The sequence below is a fragment of the Phacochoerus africanus genome, chromosome 1 (genome assembly GCF_016906955.1).
Source record: "Phacochoerus africanus isolate WHEZ1 chromosome 1, ROS_Pafr_v1, whole genome shotgun sequence".
Lineage (NCBI taxonomy): Eukaryota > Metazoa > Chordata > Mammalia > Artiodactyla > Suidae > Phacochoerus > Phacochoerus africanus.
The window spans coordinates 170,526,595-170,550,851 of record NC_062544.1 but is presented as its reverse complement, the minus strand read 5'-3'; the positions used below and the strand labels follow the sequence as shown (position 1 = coordinate 170,550,851).

General features: G+C 42.2%; 1 long non-coding RNA gene across 1 annotated transcript; it reads left to right on the top strand.

Moving 5' to 3' along the window:
• The first annotated feature begins 1,908 nt into the window (after positions 1–1,908).
• Positions 1,909–6,471, top strand: LOC125112614 (uncharacterized). The gene is made up of 3 exons (XR_007131201.1): positions 1,909–2,025; positions 2,665–2,761; positions 6,181–6,471. It is a non-coding gene; the product is annotated as an uncharacterized LOC125112614 (long non-coding RNA).
• The last annotated feature ends 17,786 nt before the right edge of the window (positions 6,472–24,257 follow it).

Below are 24,257 nucleotides of genomic sequence, written 5' to 3'. Positions count from 1 at the left end.
TGGCTAGAATTGGGGAGGTTGAAATACAAAAATAAAGAGGTTGTATGGTTAAGCCACTCAAGATGGCTATTCTCTTGCTCTCTGTATACCCTCTGCTCGACCAGGCCCTGCTCAACTCACGTGACTATCCAATCCTCTTAATTATAAGGCTTAATTAGCCTTTGGTAACTGATGAACCCCCTTAGCATCAATCCCCACTATAAATGGTAGCCTCCCTCTCCCCTAAGCAGCGAAGATTGCTGCCGTGTCCTGCTCACTTTCTGCCACACATGATGGGGTGTCACTCCAGGATCCTTTGTGTAAGTCCCCTGTCCAATAAACTCTTGTGGTCTCTATCACTGTCTCTAAGCTCTTAATTGGTCTCAGGGCTCAGCAACTACCAGATTTGCAGGCCTGGGGTTTCAGTGTAATAAATGGCCAGCCAGCCAAGAGACCAAGGAGACTCTTGTGAGCACTGAGATGCTAGGAAATGAGGACGAGAATGGAAAGTTGTGGAGGCCGTCCACTAACATGTGTGGCCCAGAGGATATGGGGTAATCCCAAGGTAGCTGTCCACTGGCCCACTAGCACGAGCAGCCCTGTGGCAACTGTCTACCATGAGACATGTCTTTCTCTTTCATTATGCTAAAGATATCCTGTTAACTTTGGAGTCTCTTTCCAGTTCAGAAGTAGCCCCATGCTTGTAGCTTAACTAACTGCACAGGGATGGCTGGTGAATACAGACAGAATGCAATGACTTGGGTTATTTATCAAATACTTGAGTAAGTATTTGGTTGAGTAAGATAAGCATATCTCCAATGCACCATTCCTAAACAATTAGAGACACAAACTTCAGGGATATACACTCAGGGACAGGCTTGTGAATTGGACGTGGCCAGTTACCCAGAGAGGTTTGGTTTGGGCTGTGGCAACAGCAAAATAATAAGAGTGCTCTTAGGCCTCTGGTCCCTGCTGTGGAAGGGGGCAGAGTAACAGGAAAGTGTGATGGAACAACAGCCATCTGCAGCCTACAATGCATTACAGCAGGTGGAAGACTTTACAAAGGCCTATGTGAGTCATGGAACCACACAAACCCACTATTTGGGGTCTAGAACAGCTATGTGACATACTGTTACACAAACATTGACAGTGACCAAGGAATCTGCTTTATCAGCCATGAACTCTAAGGATGGGCCAATAAGAATGACATTTACTAGCATTTCTACCTGCCTCATAACCCCACGGCTGCTCTACCTGAAAGGATGAATGGACTCCCTAAGTAACTGAGAGATGGAAACCAGCTCTCAATGTGTGGACCGGGAGACTAACTCAAGCCCTACAAACTATAACTAAACATCCCAGGAGCAATTATCCCAGTCACCAACAGACTGTTACCAGCCATCTGTCAGGATGATAACTTGCTTTTGCTCTTGCCAGGGATCTATTGCTAGAGAAATACATTATAAAATGGCCCTAGGACTGGCAAGTCAGTCCCCAGTGGTTTGAGTTTGCGACCCCATGGGTATAGGATTAGAAATGGACTTACAGATTTCACCTGTCCTCTACCCGGCCTCACCTAGGACTACTAAGGTAATTAATGCAGGCCCTCTACTGGATAAAGGCTCCATTATATTACCCTGCGGACTGTTGTTACTCTTCTAGGTACTGTCTGTATTGCATTTGTGGTACCTGGTTGCAGTGCTTCTCTACATACCTGACCCCAGGGATATCATGGAAGAGGAGTGGACCAAGATTGTAAGGTAAGGGTCCTGCGGGGCATGTAGGGGTGGAGTGTGTGGTCAGACTACTCAAGATTTGTCTCTTTTGTTCTTGGTACATCCCATCCCCTGCTCGACCAGTCCCTGCTTCACTCACATGACTATCCAATCCTCTTAATTATAGGGCTTAGCCCTGGTAACGGATGAGTCCACCTGGTGTCAGTGCCCCTATAAATGGCAGCCTCCCTCTCCCTGAATAGCGAAGACTGCTGCCATGTTCTGCCCACCTCTGTCACACACAACGGGGTGTCACTCCAGGACTCTTCATGTAAGTCCCCCCGTCCAATAGACCCTTGCTGTCTCTGTCACTGGGCTCTTTCTTGGGTCTCAAGGCTGGGAAACTACCAGACTTGCAGGCCTTCGAGGTACAGTGCAACTGAGGTGTTTCACTAAAGCCTCTGGATGGCTTTGAGGGCAGAACGATGTACTCCCTTCTGACCTGTTACATAGTGAAAGACAAATGGACAAGAGTGTATTTTACCCACTTCAAAGGGGGCAACCTGGGAGCCCCATATTGCCTTCCAGAGCTGTAGAGAGCCAAGGCAACCAGGCCTGGCCCAGTGCTACCTGGATGGAGAAGGCTAAGAGGTTGTTGCAGAGCGCATGTCATAGGGAGCAAAGCCATGGAGACAAGTTAATGATTATGCCTCACCAAGGCTGCCATGATCATGCACTATTTGGGAACAATTTGGTGGGGAGTGGGGGTGGGAAGGATGTGTATGTAGAATTCCTGTAATTCTGTAATTAGAAGCTGAATTGATTAAAAAAAAAAAGTATTTTGTGACCCTCTTTCCCCCCACATTTGGTATGGGAGAATGAGGTTCACAGTTACCCAAAATGCATTTTTTCAATCATTTGTACTTTTCCCCCAAAGATAATTGTGACTTTAAGTAACTTCATTTTCTAGTTCCTAAATGAGCCAACATTTGGGATCAGTCCGATTTTTCATTGATCCTGTAAAGTGCACCATTTCCAAGAAGCCCCTAGAGATGTGGAAAGACAAGGTAGGTTCAGCGATTACAATACTGGTTTCAAATAACAAATACACTTCCAGTGGGTAAAAAGAGAATGGCAAATCTTTAGCCAAGCTTCTGCTGGGTATCTCTTTTTTAAAACTGCAATTTGGATGCCTGCAATTATTTGCATTTTTGTTACTAATTGCTCCAACCATTGGTGCAACCAACCACTTTGGGGTACAATTACCCCCCTCGTGGGAGCAATTACAGATGAAAACAGTTCTGCACGTGCAGCTAATTGTGACAAACAAAAGGCGGCTGGGGAGGACAATTTGGCTTATCAAGTCATAACTTTAACTTCAAATAATGTGCCAGCTACAAAAAGGCAGAACAGTGGGACAGGGTCTGAACACCTACTCTGGGTGTTATGAGCTGGAGCATTCCTTCCACTGTTTACTAATGCATTTTGGGAGGGTGAGATTTGTGGACTTATTTAATTAGAGAAGAACAGCTCAGCTTGGCTACTCATTGACCTTTTGCTAAAGTGGGTTCTAGATACCAAATCGAGGCAGAGATCTCTCTAATTAGGAAACCAGACTCTCAATGTCAGATTCTAATGAAAAAAAAATTTTTTACAAAGAACATTGACATATCCCTCTCACTGAATTATAGTACACGCTGAGGTCTCCCTCCCCTTGTGTCTATGACACACACCAACATAACTGCTTTAGTCCTAGGACTGGGAGTGATGGGTTTAATATACTGCCACATGAGGTCTGATTACCAGCAGCGGTGGCTCTGGTTGGTAAAAATGTATCGAGCTTCCTACCCAAACCATCCTGGGGTTTCCAGGCAGCCCACCATAACAGGCAATTGTCATATCTCATTGCCTGATTCAAATTTCAAATTAGAAATGAAAAAAATGGGAGTGTATCTAAGTCTACCATCAGCCTATATCCCTACTTCTGTCAAATTTAAAAATACACACCCACACAGGTACCCTACGGTACCCTCAGCTGTTTGTCCAGGGGAGGCAGTTAAGCACACAGGCTCTGGAGCTAAACTGGCTCAATTCCCTCCCCTGTAAGATGAGGGCAGTAATAGCTCCTGCCTCACAGGGTTAGGACAGTGACTAAAAGAGCCAATACAGGAAAAACACAAGAGACCAGTGACTGGCACCCTATGTGTTAGCTATTTTTTCATTACCTGTGATATTTTATTGCAAATATTGATTTCTAGATCCATCTCCTGTCTGAATTTTTAAGAAAAATTATCCAAAAACTTAGCCATCTAGCCTTCAAGTGATACTTAAGCATTATCTAATAGGCAGACCCAAGTTCCCCTAATTACTTTCTATTGATCAGAGGCTAGCTTCAAGAAAGTTAGACATAAATTTGTAGAAGATTGGTAAATTGCAAATGATTTGTATCCCAATAAAAGAGGCAAATAATTTCTTTCTGATCAAAAATGAAATCCATGGGGGTATGGGATTAAGAAATACAAACTACTATATATAAAATAGATAAGCAACAAAGATATATTATACAAAAAGGGAAAATATAGCTATTATTTTGTGATAACTTTAAGTGGAGTATAAGCTATGAGTATACTATGCTGTACACCAAAACTAATATATTTAAATAAACTATACTTCAATATAAATAGGCCCAAAGCTTAAGGTTTTTAGTGAACTTTGCAATCCTATTATAGCATTCTATTTTTCTATTGATTAAATTTAGCAGTTTTTCCTATCCTCTTTGGACCAATTTTGCCATATTATCAATCCCCTCACTAAATGACTTAAGTCTTTGACACATGCTCACTGTGTATATTTTTCTAAAATGGTATTTTACTTTTTTCAATTGAATGATTTTTTAAAGTCTGTAGTGCTTTACAATTTTCACAAGATTAACACACTTGCTTTCATATAATCCCATAATAACTCATTTGTTCCCTGCCGCTATATTGTCCCTCCCCTCTTCCCTCTTGACTCTCCCCACTGGTAACCACTAATTTTCTATACCTGTCAATCCACTTTTTTGTTCACTAGTTTTATCTTTTAGAATCCACATATAAGTGACAGCATACGGTATTTTTCTTTCTTTCTCTTATTTCACTTAGCAAAATACTCTCCAAGTCCATCCATGTTGTTACTAATGGCAACATTTCATTCTTTTCATGGCTGAGTAGTAGTCCATATACACATCCCACATCTTCTTTATCCATTCATCTGTTGATGGGTGCTTAGGTTGCTTCCATACCTTGGCAATTGTAAATAATGCTGCTATGAACATCAGGGTGCATGTATCTTTTCCAGTTAGATCATGTTTTTACCCTTTTTGAAGAAGGCTTCTTTGCCAAAAGTCAGGATCTTCTTACAGACACCCATCTTTGCTTCTTCATTCTGAGTTTCTCAAACTTTAATGTACATCCAAAGCAACTAAGGATCCTGTAGGTCTGGGGTTGCGGGGGAGCCAAAAATTTAGAAATTCTAGCAGATGCCCCTGACCTTAGTCCTGAGCACGATGCCTGGACTTGTAAAACACAGGTGCTTAAAATGTTAGTATAAACATCCACCTGTATAAGCAAGTGACGTGTCTTCCTCCTTCTGCCACCTCCCTTCAACACCTATCCCTTATCTTCACAACTTGTATGTGATAATACAGAGAATCTAATTTGGGTAGGGATAAAATTAGTAAACCTTGCTTATCACAATGACACAGTTAAATGAGAAGTTAATGAGAAGGTAAGGGAAGATGGAAGAGGGTTCACCAATAACTAGAAAATGCAGTCAATTTGATGTCAAAACCAAGGCATCTAGGATGGTTATGGTGCTCCCATCCCTACAGAGGACCCTGCCACAGGACTCTTAGCAAGAAAGTAGTGCAGGAGCGTTGCCCAATCTCATTCCCCACAGGCCAACTGGGTCCGTGCTTAGGCAATCTTGGGCTTCAGAGAAACGAATCATGGCAGCCACACCAACACTGGGGACTTCTGACCTAGACAGTGGACTTAGTGTCCAGCTCCTGTTGTCTTGTGTCCTCCCATCTTCACATGCCTTCATGTTTGTATTGTTATGGGCAGTAAACTCTCCACTATTAGAAAAATGAAAATAAAGTGCCTCTACGGATTTAGGAAGGATTATGAATGTCTTCCTGCAATGGTTCTCAACCCTGGAGGGATCAATAGAATTGGGAGTTTGAGTGAAAACACACCTGTGCCTGGGTCTTACCTCTAGAACGTCTGCTACAATCAGGCTGGGGTGGGGGTGAACAAGAGTATTTTTAAGATCACACTGTGTCTTTAGGGGAAATAACAGCCACATCAGCTGTGCTGTCATTGAGTTAATTGAGAAGTTGTTGGCTACCAACTCCTTCAACCATCCCAGCAACGCTAAGGCCAAATGTCTCTAGTCCTCTTAAGAGCATTGCAAGATCTCAAAATAGTCTTACTTCTCTGTGCTTTAGAATGTGAATGTGTTAAAACTTCTTTTGAGAAAAAAGAATGAGATGCTACAAAAGGTCTGATGTTGGTGACACATGAAGCCTGGCCATAAGCTGTGACTTCCTCAGGCACCTGGAAGTAAAAGGAAGGACGTTTCATCTGAGGGTGAATCTAATAAAAATCCACACCTAATGGATACAATTAAGCAACCAAGAAATTATCAATGTGTGATTATGAAAAATAATCACGTTATTTTCTTTTGTAAAATACTTTTATTATTAAAAGAAAGTATTTCTAAAAATAAATTACTTTGGAAAAGTTATTTGAAGTAAGAATGTAAAGTCTCACACTTCTGCACCCTTGTTCACTCCCCATTACTCCTTCTCATCCTTTGCCTGAATCTGACTCCTGGCTTAGACAGGAATGAAGGAGAATTCAGCCTAAAAGCTGACCAACATCACTTCCTCCATTCATGAGGAGGATGCCTTTGGACTGCACCCACCCTTGTCCAGAAGGTTTCTTCCAGAGGCCAAAACAATTGGAAGGCACGGATGAAGTGAGGGACTTTTTGGGAAATAAGATCTAACACTATGGAAAATGTCATTAAATACCAACAAAAATAATGTCAAATACAGGTACCTATTTGTAAAGACTAGAAGAGGAGGAAAAAGGGCAGAAGAACAGCTGAAATCCAGAAGGCAAATGTAAACAAGCCTTGATAAATTAATAGTGTCTGCTGTGTTGGTACTGTGGGCCAGGTACTTTAGAAGTCTTATTTTATGTAATTCTTATTTTAGGTAATTCTCAAAAGAACCCAATGAGGTGGGGTCATTATCTACATCTTTCAGATAAGGTCTCAGCAGTGGCTCAATCAGGATCTTTCTCCTCTTGGCCAATTTTATTTTTTCAGAGCTGGAACTGACAGCTCCACACTACCTTTTATTTATTTTTTTAGCTCATTGTAGGAGCCAATGATACTTTTTTTTCCAGTTTTATTGAAGTATAGTTGATTTACAAAGTTGTGATAATTTCTGCTATACAACAAAGTGATTCAGTTATACATGTACACACATCCATTCTCTTTCAGATTCTCTCCCTACAGAATATTGAGTAGAGTTCCTCTGTGCTATACAGCAGGTCCTCATTGGGCAAACATTTTATATACCACAGTGTGCATTTGCTAATCCCAAACCCCTAGTCCATCTATCCTCCCCTCCACCACCTGTCCCCTTTGGTAACCATAAATTTGTTTTCAAGGTCTGCAAGTCTGTTTCTGTTCTGCAAATAAGCTCATTTGTATCCTTTTATTTAGAGTCCACATATCAGTGATATCATATGATGTTTATCTTTGTCTGATTTCATTTAGTTTGCTAATCTCTAGATCCATCAGTGTTGGTGCAAATGGCATTATTTCATTCTTTCTCATAATCTGAAGGTCCCTAGTTAGCCAGTTTTAAATAACTTCTAATCTTTTTTTTTTTCATTCCCAGTCTTGATGTCAGAGAGGGGAGGGTGCACCAGGGCCTATGGCTGGTTGCTACAGTGTGTGTGTTGGGGGGGCGGGGAATGATGAAGAAGACCCTGAGCATCTCAAGGAAAGTGAAGCCCCCAAAAGGAAGGAGACTGGGACCCTGAATGAACCCAGGGAAAACTGACAGATCAGCAGCACCCACCCTGGACTGTGAGTAAGCAAGAAAGAGAGAGCAATGTATTTATTCAGTAACCACTTACCTAGGTACAATGTGCTGGACACTGTGCCCAAGGTTTTATAAATATCAGCTCACTTAATACCCAGACATCATGAGGTACATGCTAATTGTATTCCCATTTAACAGATAAAGAAATTGAGACACGAGCTAAATAACTCCCCAATGGCATAAACATTGTATTAAGTTACTGATTAAGAGTTTTATTTGTCACAGCAGTGAGGTTACCTTGACTAATACAGCGTTATTATGTAGATACTTTCTATTCATACTTAAAGGACTAATTTTGCCAAGAAGTTTACAAAGCCCAGAATAGTGACTTCAAAGACATTGGGAATGAAGTTCAAAAGACATTTTGATGTGGCTTAGTTCAAAACATTGATGACACGGATGGGTTTATTTGGATGGTGTAGGGGGGAATAATACATTGACTACTAATGATCTTTTTAAAAGTATTTATACAACTTTATCTACAAAATCTCTTGTGAAATGCACTTTTAAATAAGATGAGTAAGTTCATCTCTCAGCTCCTAGTCCCTCTGTGTTCTCATTTGTTAAATGAAGGATAAGGACAGATAAACTTGGAAGTGATTCCAGCAACAAAAGTAAACATCCACATTAAATTTCCCATGTTGAAGCCATCTCAATATGGGAAATTTTAACTTAAATGAGGAGTAATTGGTTTTTATAAACAGTTCACAGACTCCAAGCTGAATCCAAGCCTCTGATCCCAGTCTTAACTGAGCCAGGAGCAGAAAGCATGAAAAGTCTGGATAAGGATGTGAGCATTTACAGACAACAGCTAATATAAAAGGACTGTAACTACACTTTAATTAGGCTGTTGTTTTTTTTTTTTTTTTCAAAAATCACAGTGTATGATTCTATGATAAATAAAGTGATAAGTGAAGTATCTTATTTGGATGCATTGATACAGGGCTGCCACATCCTGGACAGGTTTCTACAAGAAAATATCAGATCAACAGAGACTATTCGACCTCCTCTCCCTTCCATCATTCTCTGCTCCCTTTGTTCTCTGTCCTTTTAGTTCCTCCTCATTAGAGCCTCTGGCTCACTCAATTTGTGATTCCATCATTTGACACTGAATTCGCCTTTCCTCTTGACAGGACCTTCTGCTTTATATTTTTCTTTTTCCAACTCCACAAAGATAAAAATCTCATTTTTCAATGAAAACTGAGACTGAGATACAAGGTATACTTGGGGATTGGCTTAATTGGCAAAGAAGAAAAGAATGATTGAGTGAGCCAGATAACTGACCCCAGCCCAACTCATCTTTAAATCTGGCGTAACTGTTACCTTTTTTCAAACTCAGAACTGAACCAAAATCACTCCTTTTGGAAGGTTTTGTGAAACTTAAGCACTGCCATGGGGTACATAAATGAGGATGTTTACACAGAGAATCAGTGAAACAACCTGCATTGTCACTGGCCTGAACCTAAACCAAACCGTGACCTTGGGAGTAACTAGAATCTAAAACCCACCATTGGGTTTTATCCTGTTGGGCTAAATCGGCAACCACCATTGGTTTTATCCAGTTGACTCAGTAGTCCCTAAAAATAGACAGATTCAAGAATTTTATTTTACTCTTACCATAGATAGGTTGTTATATATGCCGCAAGCTACTGTTAGATACAAAATTCTCATCGTCTCTTCCTCACTCACCCCTCCTCCTCCTTCTTTTCCCCAATCCTTCCCCTTCCTTTTTACTCCTTTTCTCCCTTACACCCATTCTCTCTTCTTTACATTTGACTAGAGGAGAAGGAGGGGGATGAGCAGGGATGTCCTCTAAGGCTCAATTTTCTTACAATTTATCCCTTAAGGGATCTAGTTCATCTCATGAATTTGACTCCTTATTGCTGTCCATGATTTCTGCTTTCTGTGTCTAGTTCTATCCTTTCACCTAAATTCCAGGTCTGCAGGACACATTCACACCATTGTTGTTGTAGCTTGTCTCCAAGAAAGCTGTATCATTTCCTTCCCCCACTGAGAGGTGGAGCCTATTCCTTCACCATAAGTTGGGGCAGCGGGGGTGAGTGGGTGCTGTGACTGCTTTGACTAACAGAATATAATGGATATGATGCTGTGAGACTTTGAAGTCTACGTTTCAAGTAGCTCTGAAGCTTCCACCTAGGGCCTTTGGAACACTAGTTCCTGGAGAAGCCAGCCCTGGGAGAAGTCATCCACCATGAAAGAACCCAGCTGCCATGAGACCACCATGCTGCAAGAAAGCCCACACTAGCAACAAGGAGAAGCCATTTGGAGACAATGATGCCAAGCCAGTCCACAATGGCCCAGACATAGCAGCCCAAGCACCAGACTCATGAATCAAGAAACCACAAGATAACTCTGGCCTCAGCTGCCATCTGACTGCAACTCTGTGAGGTGAGGAAATGGTGCCAAGTAAAAATGACCCAGCTGAGCTTATCAGGACCACAGATAAGTTGCAATGATGAGAGAAACATTATAATAAATGGTTGCTTTAAGCCACAAAGTTTCAATGTGATTTGTTATGCAGTAATAAGTAACCAGAAGAGACATCTAACTTTCATTCAGTTGCTGATTCTTTCATCTAGCAATCATTTGGCAGACCTGTACTATATGTGCAGCAATTTGCAAGGTATTAGGAATAAACAATGAATAAGACAGACCCGGTTTTGCTTCCATGGTGCTGACAGTCCTTTTGAAAGGAAAGATATTGAACAACAATTGATTAATCACTTCAAACTTCTAATACCTCCTCTGCTCTCCTGCTCAGCTGGGTAATTTAATTTTTCTCATTTTTCATTGAGATAATAGAAATAATCAGAGAGGGACTCCTTCACCCAAGGACCTAAGATGTAGACTCCTAAAGTACTAGCATCTCCGTGGAACTCTCCACCCACCTTCTCTCTTGTTTCTCTGAGTGAAGTGTCCCCAGAGGTCACCCTGTCCACTTGAGCCCTGGATCCCATCTCCTTCATGGTGACTTCTCCATCACTTTTGTCAGAAATCAAAAAAGCCCTACATGATCTCAACCAGGCCCTTAGCCGGAAATACCATCTGCAGGCTGATGGCCCAGGAATCAATATCTCCCACTCTTGATCCCTGCCCAGAACCACAGACTGATATATGGGATATACCACCTGCTTGGCCCCTTCACTTAGATATCACCTGAGGTACCTTAATAAGCTTCTTAAATTTACCATGACCCAAACAGAATTCTCATTTTATCTGCTCCCTCCCTTCTCTCATATCCTTCTCTGACCCAATAAATGGCTTCCTCACAATTCAACCACTGGAATAGATGAGTGATCCTTGATTCCTCTCTCACCCACATCCAATCTTACAGTCAGCCCATTGACTCTACCTCTGAAACATGTCCTGAATCCACTCACACCTCTTCAGCTTCAGCTTGTCCATCCTGGTCCAGGCCACCATCTTTTTTCAGAAGACGGCTGAAATTTCAAAGCTCCTTATTTCCACTGCTATTCCTCCACAATCCATTTTTATAGCATCCAGAGCATCTTTTAGAGACAAATTATATCATGTGATTCCTCTGTTTAACAGCTTCCATTGCACTTAGCTTGTAACTTTGTCTCCTTGTTTCTAAACTCTATGCTCTTGTTTCTGTGATCTGGCCTCTCAGACTTCATTTCATATGATGCTTGCCTTTATCCACCACATTCCAGCTATGAGGCCTTCTTTCCCTCCTGGGACAGGCCAAGCTCATTCCCACTCAGGGGTGTTGCCCCTGGTCTTGGTTTGGCCTGACTTATTATGCAGCTTTCTGTTTCTATATCTCCTTCTCAGACTATCCAACCTAGTGTGATGGCATTCTGTTCTTTGCATAACAGGGCTTACACTCTGACATTGTCCATGATTTGGTATTATTAACTTTTTCCTTCACCCTTCACCTAGAGAGTAAGCTGCGTGAGTGTAGGTGCTTTGTCTTGTTCACTGCTGTCTCCTCAGCTCCCAGAACAGTACTTGGCTTATAGTGCTGAAGGAATATTCATTGATGGAATGAATGAAACAATCACTAGTATGATGAGAATTATGAAGAGTGCCAGGTGCTGTGGGAGCATATAATGAATGGACCAACCTAGTTTCAGGGGTATGAAATGGGAACCATATTCCTGAGAAAGTGGCAGTTTAAAGCAAAGACCAAAGGATAAAAAAGCCAAAAACCGGGGATCATGAAGAAAATCCCTAAGGGCAGGAAATACTTGGCTCCTGGGGACCTGGGTGAAGTTTTCAGGGCGGGAGGCTGGCAGGTCAGGCCCTGGGAAGGATATATATGCTTTCAGGTCACTCACCTCCATCCTGCCTAGACTTTGCTCATCTTTTGCCAAATCAGAGTCTTTACAAATGTGCCTCTCCAGGGGCACCCCCATTCTCCCACATGGTCCTGGAACCCTGAGGTTGCCTCTGCTTCCTCTCAGTCAGAACTTAACGCCCCTTGGGTGGGGGGTCCCAGTCTAGTTGATCATCATCTCAAATCCCTCTCACATTCCTACTACCCATGTGTCAGAGAGAAACCTCTTTGCCTCCTAGATCCTCAGGCCTCTGTCTCAAACCCTCTGGCAGCCCTCCAGGTACCCCCTGATTCTAGCCCACCCACACACACACACCAATCCTACCAACTTGTAGCCCCCACACTAAATCTTCCTGGGAAGTGGGCTTCATCACAGTAGTTCGCCAACCAAAGACCTCAGTGGCCCCTTAGCTCCAGCAGCGTCCTCTCTAAACCCCATCACTAGGCTCTACACCTTCCATCCAAGTTGATTTCCTAGCACTACTTCTTCGAGCAGTGAACACACCAAACATGCTGCATTTTCACACATACCCCAGAATGACCTCCTTACTCCCTCAACAATTTAAGTCCTCCTCCTCCACAAAACAACTGCCCATCACTCAATCTGTGGCTGTGGTAAAAAGCTCAGAGAATGGAATCAGACTGCTTAGCTCCACCTGCACCTGTAGTGGAACCATGAGCAAGCAAGCCTCTTTGCCTCTCTGTGCTTTGTTTTCCTATCTGCAAAATCAGAATAATAGCAATAACAATAACCAACTGATCAGGTCCTTGGAAGATTATAAGAGTTAATATACATAGTAAAGTACTTAGAATAGTGCCCAGTGCACTGAAAACACTAACAAGGGTTACTATTATTGCTGTGTTATCAACACTCCATCTTTTCTATTCTGAACACATAAAGCATGCAGGATAGCCCATATCACAAATTTAATGTTTGATTTTATTCCCAATTGTATTTTCCCCTATTGTTTCCTAAGACCCCAGTTGGATCCTCATTTCCTAGAAGATAGAGAAACAAAGGCTGTGTTGTGTGCTAGCAGTTCCAGGGAAGGCTGAGATGAATAAGGCTCTCAAGTTGCTCACAGGCAATAGAAGGAGACCAGCCTGTGACCATCATCAGTACCATGGGGTATGGAAGATAGGCACTGGCTCTGGGAGCACCAAGAAGAAGCTTTCTGGAAGCAAGTCTACCTGAGCTAGAGGTTGAAAGACCAAGAGTTAGATCTATAAAGTAGGAGGAGACTGTAAGCTTTCACTCTGACCCAAACCACCTGAGCCTCCTTTCTTTCCTATGGAAGTACTGGCTCAGCATCCAAAAACCACTGTAAAGGATTTTAAACTCTATCTAAGTTTTTTTTTTTTTTAATGATTTTTTATTTTTTCCATCATAGCTGGTTTACAGTGTTCTGTCAGTTTTCTACTATACAGCAAGGTGACTCAGTCACACATACATGTATACATTCTTTTTCTCACATTATCATGCTCCATCATAAGTGACTAGATATAGTTCCCAGTGCTACACAGCAGGATCTCATTGCTTATCCATTCCAAAGACAATCATTTGTGTCTATTAACCCCAAACTCCCAGTCCATCCCACTCCCTTCCCTCTCCCTCCCCCTTGGCAACCACGAGTCTGTTCTCCAAGTCCATGATTTTCTTTTCTGTGGAAGTTTTAAAAAACATGTCTGAAGCAAGCTACACTGCATGACTCACAGCAACTTATCCTAAATCCCTCCTCAGCCATCCACACCCATCTCCACAGCAGGCACTCAGCATTCACCCTGTTGGGGACATGGCTCGGATCGTCAGTGTCGAAAAATGAGACACGTGAACATGGGGAGATCTCAACAAGGCTCTTTACTCATGCAGAAGGGTGCAGGTACTCCAAAAAGTGCACGCACTGAACAAAGGACCCTCCCCTATTTATCCCTGACACAGTGATGTACCTGTCCCCTTCCCATAGGTCAGGTCAGGGTGCACATTCTTCCTGGTTGGCTAATTTGAAACAAATTGTTACTGGGAGAAGAGGGAAAGAGAAGGGCAGGTCGCAAGAAGGCCTTTCAGCAGAAATCAGAGCAAAATGGAGTGACCAAGATTTCCTTTGAGAGAAAAGACATTATGTTACTTTCCACAATCCCTGGCTCTTTTACCTACACTCTCTTCTGAAATCCTCCAGGGTTGGCTGGTTCCCTTTCCTCTCCCCACTTCTGCTCAGCTCTTCACTAAAGAGACACATTTGGCTTTTCTAGGCTTCCTTCAATTCATTGTTTATTCTCAGCAGCAACAGAAAGCCAGGCTCTGAGACCTCCTTAGAAAGGAATGAGAAGGCTGCAAACATATTATTATACTGTCCTTTCTCTTCTGCCCCATCATAAATCCTCCCTAGTGAAAGGTTTGCTGTTCTCTGAAGGTAGGCCATCACACTGTCCAGGTCACCTTCCAAATTCATAACCCACCCAGCAACCCCCTCAACCCTTATCTACTATTGGACAAAGCCAGATTCTCCTCCGACATCAGTGAGGTGGGGGTGCGGATGCTGAGGCTCCCTGGGAGGACTAGGTCCTTCAGAGTTTCTTCAGGAAACTTTTCAACTTTTTTGAGTCTTTTCAACTTTTTTTGAGATTCACTGTAAAAAATACATTGTGCATTGCAGCTAAGCACACACATACGCATACACACAACTAAAATGCTTAATAAAACATTGCTTATCCTTCATGTTCTATTTTCTAATTCTATGGTATGTCATCTAAAAGTGGGCATAAACATCATCTTTTTGGATACAAAGTATTTGCAGCTAATACTACATGAGATCTGAACTCGCCTCAAAATAGTTGAGACAGAGGGCTGGGGTATAGATGAAACAAGATTGACCACGAGTTGATAATTGTTGAAACACAGTCAGAGGCCCATCATTGTTCATTATACTATTTTCTTTAATGTTTTGTATATTTGATATCTTCCACAATAAAAAATTTAAAACAAAGCAAAAATATTGGTGATGCTCCACTAAATTGATTTCACAACCCATGAATAGGCCAAGAACTACAGTTTGTAAAGTACCTTCTAGAAAAATCTAGGAGTTGGAAAATTTGAAACTAGATGGCAGGGAAACATGTCAACATCTAAATTTAATCTAATACACAAACACTCCTCACCCCCTAAACTAGGTCAATTTCTTCTTCTAGGATTGGAAAGTGAGGTGTTTGCTGAGCTTTGTTTCCCCTCAGGGTACAGTTGTTTTCAGATGTCTCTCTTTGCAAAACCTGAAATCTACATGGCAGTATCTCTACTCACCAAGATTCAGTCAGTTTCTCATTAACTGAGATCTCTGAGACAGCAGAGGACTCGTGCCTGAGGCAATCCTGCCTATGACCCACCCAGTCATATTGAAAGCAAACCAGAGGACACTGTGAGCAAAACTCTGCAGAAACTCAGAAAGAGCCCTGGATGGGGAGCCTTTCTCCACAACCAGCTGGTCACCACTTTTGTCTCCTCAGGTGCACCTTGGGGCCTCTCTGGTGTTCTCTGAGGATCTCTGTGGTCACTGTATCCTCTTCTCCATTTCTAATTAGTTTATTAAAGTGAGATTTCAGACAGCCCTTTGGTTTGTGGCCAAGTGTAACGTTGTTGTTTACTATCTCTTCGTTACAAGGTGCTCCCAGCTAGCTTCTCTAAAACTCTATCACACTGTGCCAAGTGGATGCAGCAACCACTCCTCCTGTCTGAATGCACCTATGAACCATTTTCCCCTTCCCTTAGATATGCAACAATGAACTCTGTATGTTACCGAACCAAACTTGGGTCCACTCACCCATTCACAGTAAAGGCAACCTACTGACCCTGGGTTGTGGTGAAGGAAAGTGCAGCATTCATTGTAAGGACCAGACAAGAAGTCCAGGGCAGCTCATGCTCAAAAAACCAATCTCCATGGTTGTTTTCAGGGAACAGTTTTCATATGAAAAATATGGGGGCATGTGACCTTCTGGATCTGGCTGTCAGTCATCGGTCTGGGGTCCATGTGCCTGTGCTCAGACTGAAGCTAACATCCTCCTCCTGGGTGGAGGCTTTAATTCCTGGAGAAAAACTCAGAGGTTTGTATCAGTTTGTTGTAAATATCCCTTGAGGAGGAGCCAGGACCCTGCCCATTGCTGCTCTGTTCTTTCTTGACTGCTTCCCTTTGTTTTTGCATTCCCTCACTCCTCTTATTACTTATGATTTGAATCTGCCATTTCAAACTCAGGGAAGGACTAGGAGGCTGAAACCCTTTTCCTACAAGAAAAAACTGGGGTCATGGTAAGGCTTTTGCACTTGAGAGGGCTCCACAGGTTCCTGCTCCATTTCAAATATAGAAACCCCACTTTGTTTTTGTCTTTTTGTCTTTGTAGGGCCACACCTGCAACATTCCCAGGCTAGGGGTCTAATCAGAGCATAGCCACTGGCCTATACCACAGCCACAGCAAAACCAGCTCTGAGCCGTGTCTGTGACCTACACCACAGCTTACAGAAACTCGGGATCCTTAACCCACTGAGCAAGAGCAGGGATCAAACCCACGTCCTCATGGATACTAGTCGGGTTGGTTAACCCCGAGCCACAACAGGAACTCCTAGAGACCCCACTTTGGATGAAAAAAGTCTTTCTATAACTGAAGCAATTCTGCCACCAAAAACCCATAAGCTTCTAGGGTTTGAATCCACAGTGCTGATTCTACAGAGCTAGGGCACTTCTCTCCACTGGAAGCCTGGCATCTTTATAACTCTAGGTTCTCTTCTCCCATCCTGCCCACAATTTCTCATGTTTTTGATAGCAAGGAATCCCTACGAGTAGTTTCTAAATCCTTATCACTCAAACCACCACAGGAGCCCAAGGCTAAAAATTGGATAAAAAACTAACACAGCAGGGTAGGGAAGATACATTGAAAACAGACAGCCAGAGTCATTCTGTACTTACGGTGTCTGTTTCAAGTAAACAGAAAGGGAGGTGATGGTTACTTCCAGTCTAGACAGGGAGCTTTATTGCTAGCTGTGCTCATAAGCTGGTCCTCCCTGAATGCTGTGTAACATTCATATTCGATATCCAGTTGCCAGCCTCTTGTGTTATTGTCTCCATTGTGGAGGTTACTGCCTTTACGGAAGCTCCTGGTTGAAGAAGGGTGAGTAGAGCCTATTGCCTATAATGTAGGCAGTGTTGTCCCATGTCTTATCTAGACCCCATGGCTATTGACGCTACCTCTCCAGCTCTTCTGAATGACATTGTCTGGGTAGCCATAGACTTGCCCAGGGGGGTCCTGGCTGTTGGGTCCTGACCATGTATTTGCAGTAACTGTTGACCTATTAGATCTACTGGGTAGGGGCTGGCAATTAACCCCCCACATCATCATTCCTAGAAATGATCAGCAAAAAAAGTCCAATCCCAATCCCTCCAAACTCTAACCAGGTACATGGAAAAGGAAGCCCTTAAATACACTATTGAATAATTCTAGGATTATTTAAACAAGGTTGCAGAATGGTACTCCTGGCCGTAAATGTCTAGACTACCTCCTGGAAGAAATTCCAGACTCTCTCCATTCCCATAAAGTGGAATAGAAAAAGGTTGCTGATGTCCTTCATAATAACTTACATACCAAGGGTAGAGAGTCCAGTGCAACCTTCGTCACCACATTGGGAAACCGGGCAGTCCATCACAGCAGGATGACAGTGAACCCTCTTGGGCTGTTTACTGTGACTCCCTACAGGAACCTATTCCCGAACCAGCCATTGAGCCACCACCACCTGCTTTCTTGGCGACGCCCCTCTGTGGCAGAACTCTCATGGAACATCTGTCCCTCTATCTGGCTAACAGAAGAAGTGACCCATTCATGATGACTGAAGATTAAGACTCCACACTCAAAAAATAAATAAATAAATAAATCACACACACACACACACACACACACACACACACACCCAGGAAGGTATCTCTACAAGCTGTGACATTGTTGCTCCTGTTGCTCCTAATGTACATACTCGCCCAGCCTTGCTGGGTCAGGTACTGGGGCTATGGGGTCTCCGTACTCCAGAGGAGGGGAGGAGGGCTGGTCTAGGACTAGGTCATAGTACAGTCACTTGGCTGTAGAAAGCCCTGCTGTCTGAGTCTCCCATCACTCTAGTGGACACTTGGCAAATGGCGTTGCCAGATGACTCCACACAGTGAGGTGAGCAGTTCTCTGAGCAGCTGGGCACTGTGTCCACTCCTCATACCACCCATCCCTGATATCTGCCTCTGACTTCCTTTCTTTTCTAGAATGTATTCGTATTTCAGAGACTGTGTGCATTTCAGAAACTGTGTCCATGGAGGCTCAGATAAAACAAAACAAACAGCAAAAAAGTGCATACAGCCTGTAAGCCACTGAGGGAGTGGGCCTTTTCAATCTCGGGCAGTGCCCAGAGGCCCTGAGCAAGTCGGACTCTTCATCAGTGTAGCCAGCCCTGGTCAGCTCCCCCAAAGGCTTGCTCCTGAGCTTGGATTGGGTTGCCCCATGTTCCTAGGGCTCTAGTGCAGCTCTGCAGAGAGAGGCTGCTGTACTGAGGCCACACTGCCTACTTTGCATGCCAAGTCCATCATCAGGCATTCTTGGTGAAGATGCCCTTGAAGCTCAGTTTGCAGGCATGTGTAACTCAGTGGGCTGCTGGGACCTCAGGGTCAAAGTCCAGGATACCTTCTCCCGCTTTTGCTCGATTGGCCACACAGAGTGACCAAAACCAAAGGAGTGAGGCAAAGAGATTGTAACTTACATTTTCTTCTTTTCCTTTGCAACTCGCAACAGAAGGTTGAGGACCTAAGAAGCATGGTAGCATTCTGACTTTTATTTTCACGTGCCTCTTCCTACATAAAAATACTTTAAATTGTATTTTCCTGTTGGATTGCTAAAAAGGACAAACATGTTTGTATTATATACGAAAACATTTTTTTCAGCCTAAAAGTTAGTTTTCTCTTCTGATTTTTTTGTCTTTTTTTTTATTATTATTTTAGGGCCACACCTCTGGCAAATGAAGGTTCCCAGGCTAGGGGTTGAATCGGAGCTGTAGCTTCCAGCCTACACCACAGCCTCAGCAATGCTGCATCCGAGGTGCATCTGTGACCTCTACCACAGCTCATGGCAACACCGGATCCTAAACCCACTGAGGAAGGCCAGGAATCGAACTCACATCCTCATGGATACTAGTCGGATTCATTAACTGCTGAGCCACAACAGGAACTCCTCGCTTCTGATTTTAAAATAAATTAAAGCATTTTTATGAACCCTTAAATATATTCTAGGTACTGGGTACCTTACCTATTGGGCTTAGTGGATGTCAATCCTGTTAAGAGGGGCCATTAAGTACCTGTAGATGGATGAGTAGATGATGGGAAAGAACATGATATTCAGGATCAGGGTTTGCAGAATTTTCACTGTATTTTCTTTCATTTGTCCCCTGGCCTGAGCTTGCTGCTCTCAGCCGTGATGATGTTGTAATCTCCAATTCACTCTGAAGGGTGGGAGAGCATATGTGGAGGGAAGCACCGTTTCCTACAAGTCACCATAACACTGTAATAACAGAGGAGTACAGTTTCCAACTTTAAAGGGAAATTTCTTTAAGCACGCTAACGGAAATATCAAGAATAAATTTTATCCTTCACTACAAACACCCCTGCAGATGTCCCAGCATTAGTCATGAGAAAGACCATTTTAAAAGATGTTTACAAAACTACCTTCAGAATCTTGGGTTTCATTATCATAATATTTTCCCACTGTTGATCCACTGAGTCTCCAGTCTTATGATCCACTGAGTCACAAATAGAAAGACATAAGCTTGGCAATGGTTCCTACAATATTTCACATTTGTCATTTACAGAACACGTCACCAGGAGGTAATATATTAAAATTTTCTTAATCAGTGTGATTCTAATTTACTTTCCCCACCTTATTCTACAGGTGGTGGCCAGAACCACAGATGGAATCTTGAAAATTTCCTATTCTTTTGAAAAGCTGTCTTATGGTCATTTTTCCCTATCACAGAAATGCCAGGCAGCACATTTAGCAGTAGACTGTGTGTATCCTCAAATGAGAATGGGGTGTTACAGAACTAGAGACTGAGAAATGTTCTTAACAGAGTCAAAACCAAGTGAATTACATTATCATTGTTGGGGAGGAAAAGTAATTTTCCCTCTCCCCTTCTAGGTTCTTGGCTGAGACCTCATCTTGGAAGCACTACAAAGATATTAGACCCAAAGCCACCCAAGCAATTGAGACTTACATGCCCTCCTGAGTCAAGGAACGAGATGGGAGCCTGGGCCTTCAAGGGGAGGAGAGCAATTCACAGGAGGATGAGAAGAGCAGATGCTTGGTAAACAAAGTTTGCCCTGCCATGCAGAGAAGCCTCTCAAGTTCTCCCTGGGACTAGCTCTCTTCCTGGTACAGGCTCCCTTTCTAATTTCTTTTAGGCAGTTAAGGGCGGGGGCGGGGGGGGGGGGGGGTAAAAAGCTTTTCCTGAGTCTGTTGGGTCTTGAATGTCTTCAGCTTAAAATAATCCACATGCCAAATTGGCACATTCTAGGGTGGCTTACTCTGAACCCCCTCATTATCGTAAAGCAGCAGTAGGCAAACTATAGCCTGTGGGTCAAATCCAGCCCAGTGCTTGTTTTTGTATAACCTAGGAGATATGACATTGTTTAAACAGTTAAGAAAAGACAAAAGAAGAATAATATTTCATGATATGTGAAAACTATATAAACAAATTCTAGTGTCTGTAAGTAAAATTTAATTGGAAGGCAACCACATCAGTTCATTTACAGGTTGTCTATGGCTGCTTTTGTGCTAAAGGGCAGAGCTGAATATTTCCAATAGAGACCACATGTCCCACAAAGCCTAAAATGTTTACTGTGTGCCTCTTTACAGAAAATGTTTGCTATGTCCCTGTATCAGAGCATAAAAATTCCTGCATGGGATTAGAGCCACATTTCTTCTAGTAATCACATTATAGGAAACTCTTAGTCATGACAATATTGATAGTTAACCTCTGTCAACTCCTTATTGTGTGCCCAGCCCTATGCTAGGTGTATTTATTCATCATCATCATCTCCCTCTCTCACTCTCTCTCTCTTTTTTTTTTTTTTCCTTTTTGGTCTTTTTAGGGCCACACCCTCAGCCTTTGGAGATTCCCAGGCTAGGGGTCAAATCAGAGCTACAGTGGCCAGCTGCAGCCACAGCCATAGAAATGCCAGATCCAAGCCACGTCTGTGAACTACACCCCAGCTCATGGCAATGCTGGGTCCTTAATCCACTGAGCAAGGCCAGGGATCAAACCCGCATCCTCATGGATACTAGTTGGGTTCCTTAACTGCTGAGCCACGACAGGAACTCCTCTATCATCTCTTTTAATGCTTGCAACATGGCACTGAGATAGACAATGTCACTAACTCCACTTTATAGATGAGAAATATGAAGCTCGGGGAGACCAACTTTTCTAAAGTCTCTCTTAGCAAATCCTCTAACTGGGATCCAAACCCAAGACCATCTATTGCCAAAGTTCATACACTTACCTCTGGTGTCATCATCACCCCCAAGCCTTTTCTGGTGTCATGGATGTTGGCCACTAGTAATCTAATTCTTTCTCTTTTTTTAATTGAATTACAATTGACATACTATGTTGTGTTATTTTCAGGTATAGAGCACAGTGATTCAGTTATACATACATATATATCTATTTGTATTCAGATTCTTTCCCCTTATAGGTTATTACAAAGTATTGAGTATTATAAGGACTATACAATAGGTCCTTGTTGGTTATCTATTTTCTCTGTAGTCGTGTGTATATCAATTCCAACCTCCTAATTTATCCTCCCTCCTCCCCCCACCACCCCTGCTTTCCCTTTTGATAACTGTTAGTTTGTTTTCTATGCCTGTGGGTCCATTTCTGTTTTGTATATAAATTCATTTGTATCATTTGTTTTAGATTCCACATATACACAATGTCATGTGATATGTGTCTTTCTCTATCTGGTTTCCTTCACTTAGTATGATAATCTCCAGGTCCATCCATGTTGTTGAATACTCTACTTCTGAGTAAAGACTTGCATAAATCTTATTAACTGCTTAGTGCAAAGTAAGGTTTCCTTTTATTTGCCCTAATTTGCACTTTTCTAATTTCACAAGGGAGGTCTGGGTCTGTAAACTTGCTCTTGGTGAGTCTGCATTGATCCAGCCATAGCCTCCCCTGTCGTATGTATTTGAGTCCCATCTGCCTCTAAACCTTTGCCGGGGGTGCGGAGAGTAATCTCTGATTCTGCATATGGAAGTGTCCTCTATGTTTCTTCAAGCCCGCCATGGTTTTATTTTATTCCTTTAAAAGCAATAACCAGGGAACATATGATGTTCCCAGGTTCAGTAAACTGGCAGGATAATGTTTATTTTCATGTCCCATGTCTTTCTTAATGATTCCTAGCATTTCACTGTTGTTTTGTTTCATCTTCTTGGAGCCACAGAAGCAAGAAGCACATTCCTGGACCATAACTTTGCCCTGAGCTAAGGATCATATTATATTGTTCACATTAGTTTTCTCTGAATAGCTTGAATGTCATTTTCCTGCATAGTTCAATTTTTTTAGTTCTCATTCTAGAGGGTAAGGCACAGGACAAATTTAGTGTGTGTGTGTGTGTGTGTGTGTGTGTGTGTGTGTGTGTGTGTGTGTTGTGTGTTTGGTGTGTTTGTCTGCACTGGGGAGGGCTGCCCAGTGAGGTGGAAGGCCTACATTCCTTTACAGGAACCAGAGCTCCCAAACATCTTTCCAAGAATACCAGATATGATCTAATCTCTAAATTGGAAGTCAGCAGACTGTTCCCATGACTCATGACTCCAGATACATCTTTCAGCAATCAGGCCTTCACTTCATAGCAGTGGGAGTGTCTATAGCTGAGCAATGTGGAGAAAGCAGGCTTTTTGAAAGCCTCCCATTTCTTCCGCAGAATGGAAACAGTATTTTGATTTAGATATATGTTACTCCTGCCTTTTTAAATATGTTTTTCTAGACATATATTTCTATCAGCTTTATAGGTAAATTTTCATCTAAGCATTATTTCAAATGTCTCAGCGTAATTGCCAACTGGTAAGAGAGGGCTCAACCCTGACACAGCACCTGGCGGTACATTTCTAGTTTCTCTGCAGTCATGAGTTTTACAGGCTGTGTGAGTTGAGATGTCATAGATCAGGCTCGATGAGAAAGACGGTATAATCCCTGCCTGGAAATTTAGCTCAAGAATGAAAGATTCTTTCCGGACACTAATGCAAATGTTCAAAGTTTGCTTTAATGTTTTTCATTAGTTCTCTATGATATTCATGTTTATTCCATCTAACCAGCCAGTGCCTTATGTTAACTCCTCTCAGTTACTTTTTGGAAAACTAACAAAAATTTCATCCACCCTCACTATTCAACACAATTCCTATCCTATATTTGTTTTTGTTTTTTCATTTCTTTCTTTTCTTTTCTTTTTTAAAGAAAACCAAAATTGTAAATACATAGAATTGAAAGCAGGAGAATGCTTTTGTGACAAGCCTCCCAAGTGTGTGTAACTCTGAAAACTGTGCTTGGCACCCTTGCTCAGCCCAGATAAGAATCACCACTGTTCTGAGTTCTCCCAGGTTCCCAATACCTCAAGGCAACTAATAAAGAAAAGTGGTCCCCTTTGGCCCCTATGTAATAAATACAAATTGTAAAAGCTAATAGCACATTGCCTCAGATTTATAACTTATAATAAATAAATATAATAAATTCATGTATGAATATAAACAAAACACAAAGAGAACACATATAATTTTATCAAGAAACTTAAAGAGTAGAATCTTGTCTCACCCAGAACAAAGATTATAAAATCATTACATAATAAAAAACAACATACAATCTAACAATCTCTTTTTTCTTTCTTTCTTTTTAAAATTAGTTGACTTACAATATTTCATGTATAGCAAAGTAATTCAGTTATACATATATATATGAATATATATATATTCTTTTTTTTTTTTGGTCTTTTTGCCTTTTCTAGGGCTGCTCCCTCAGCATATGGAGGTT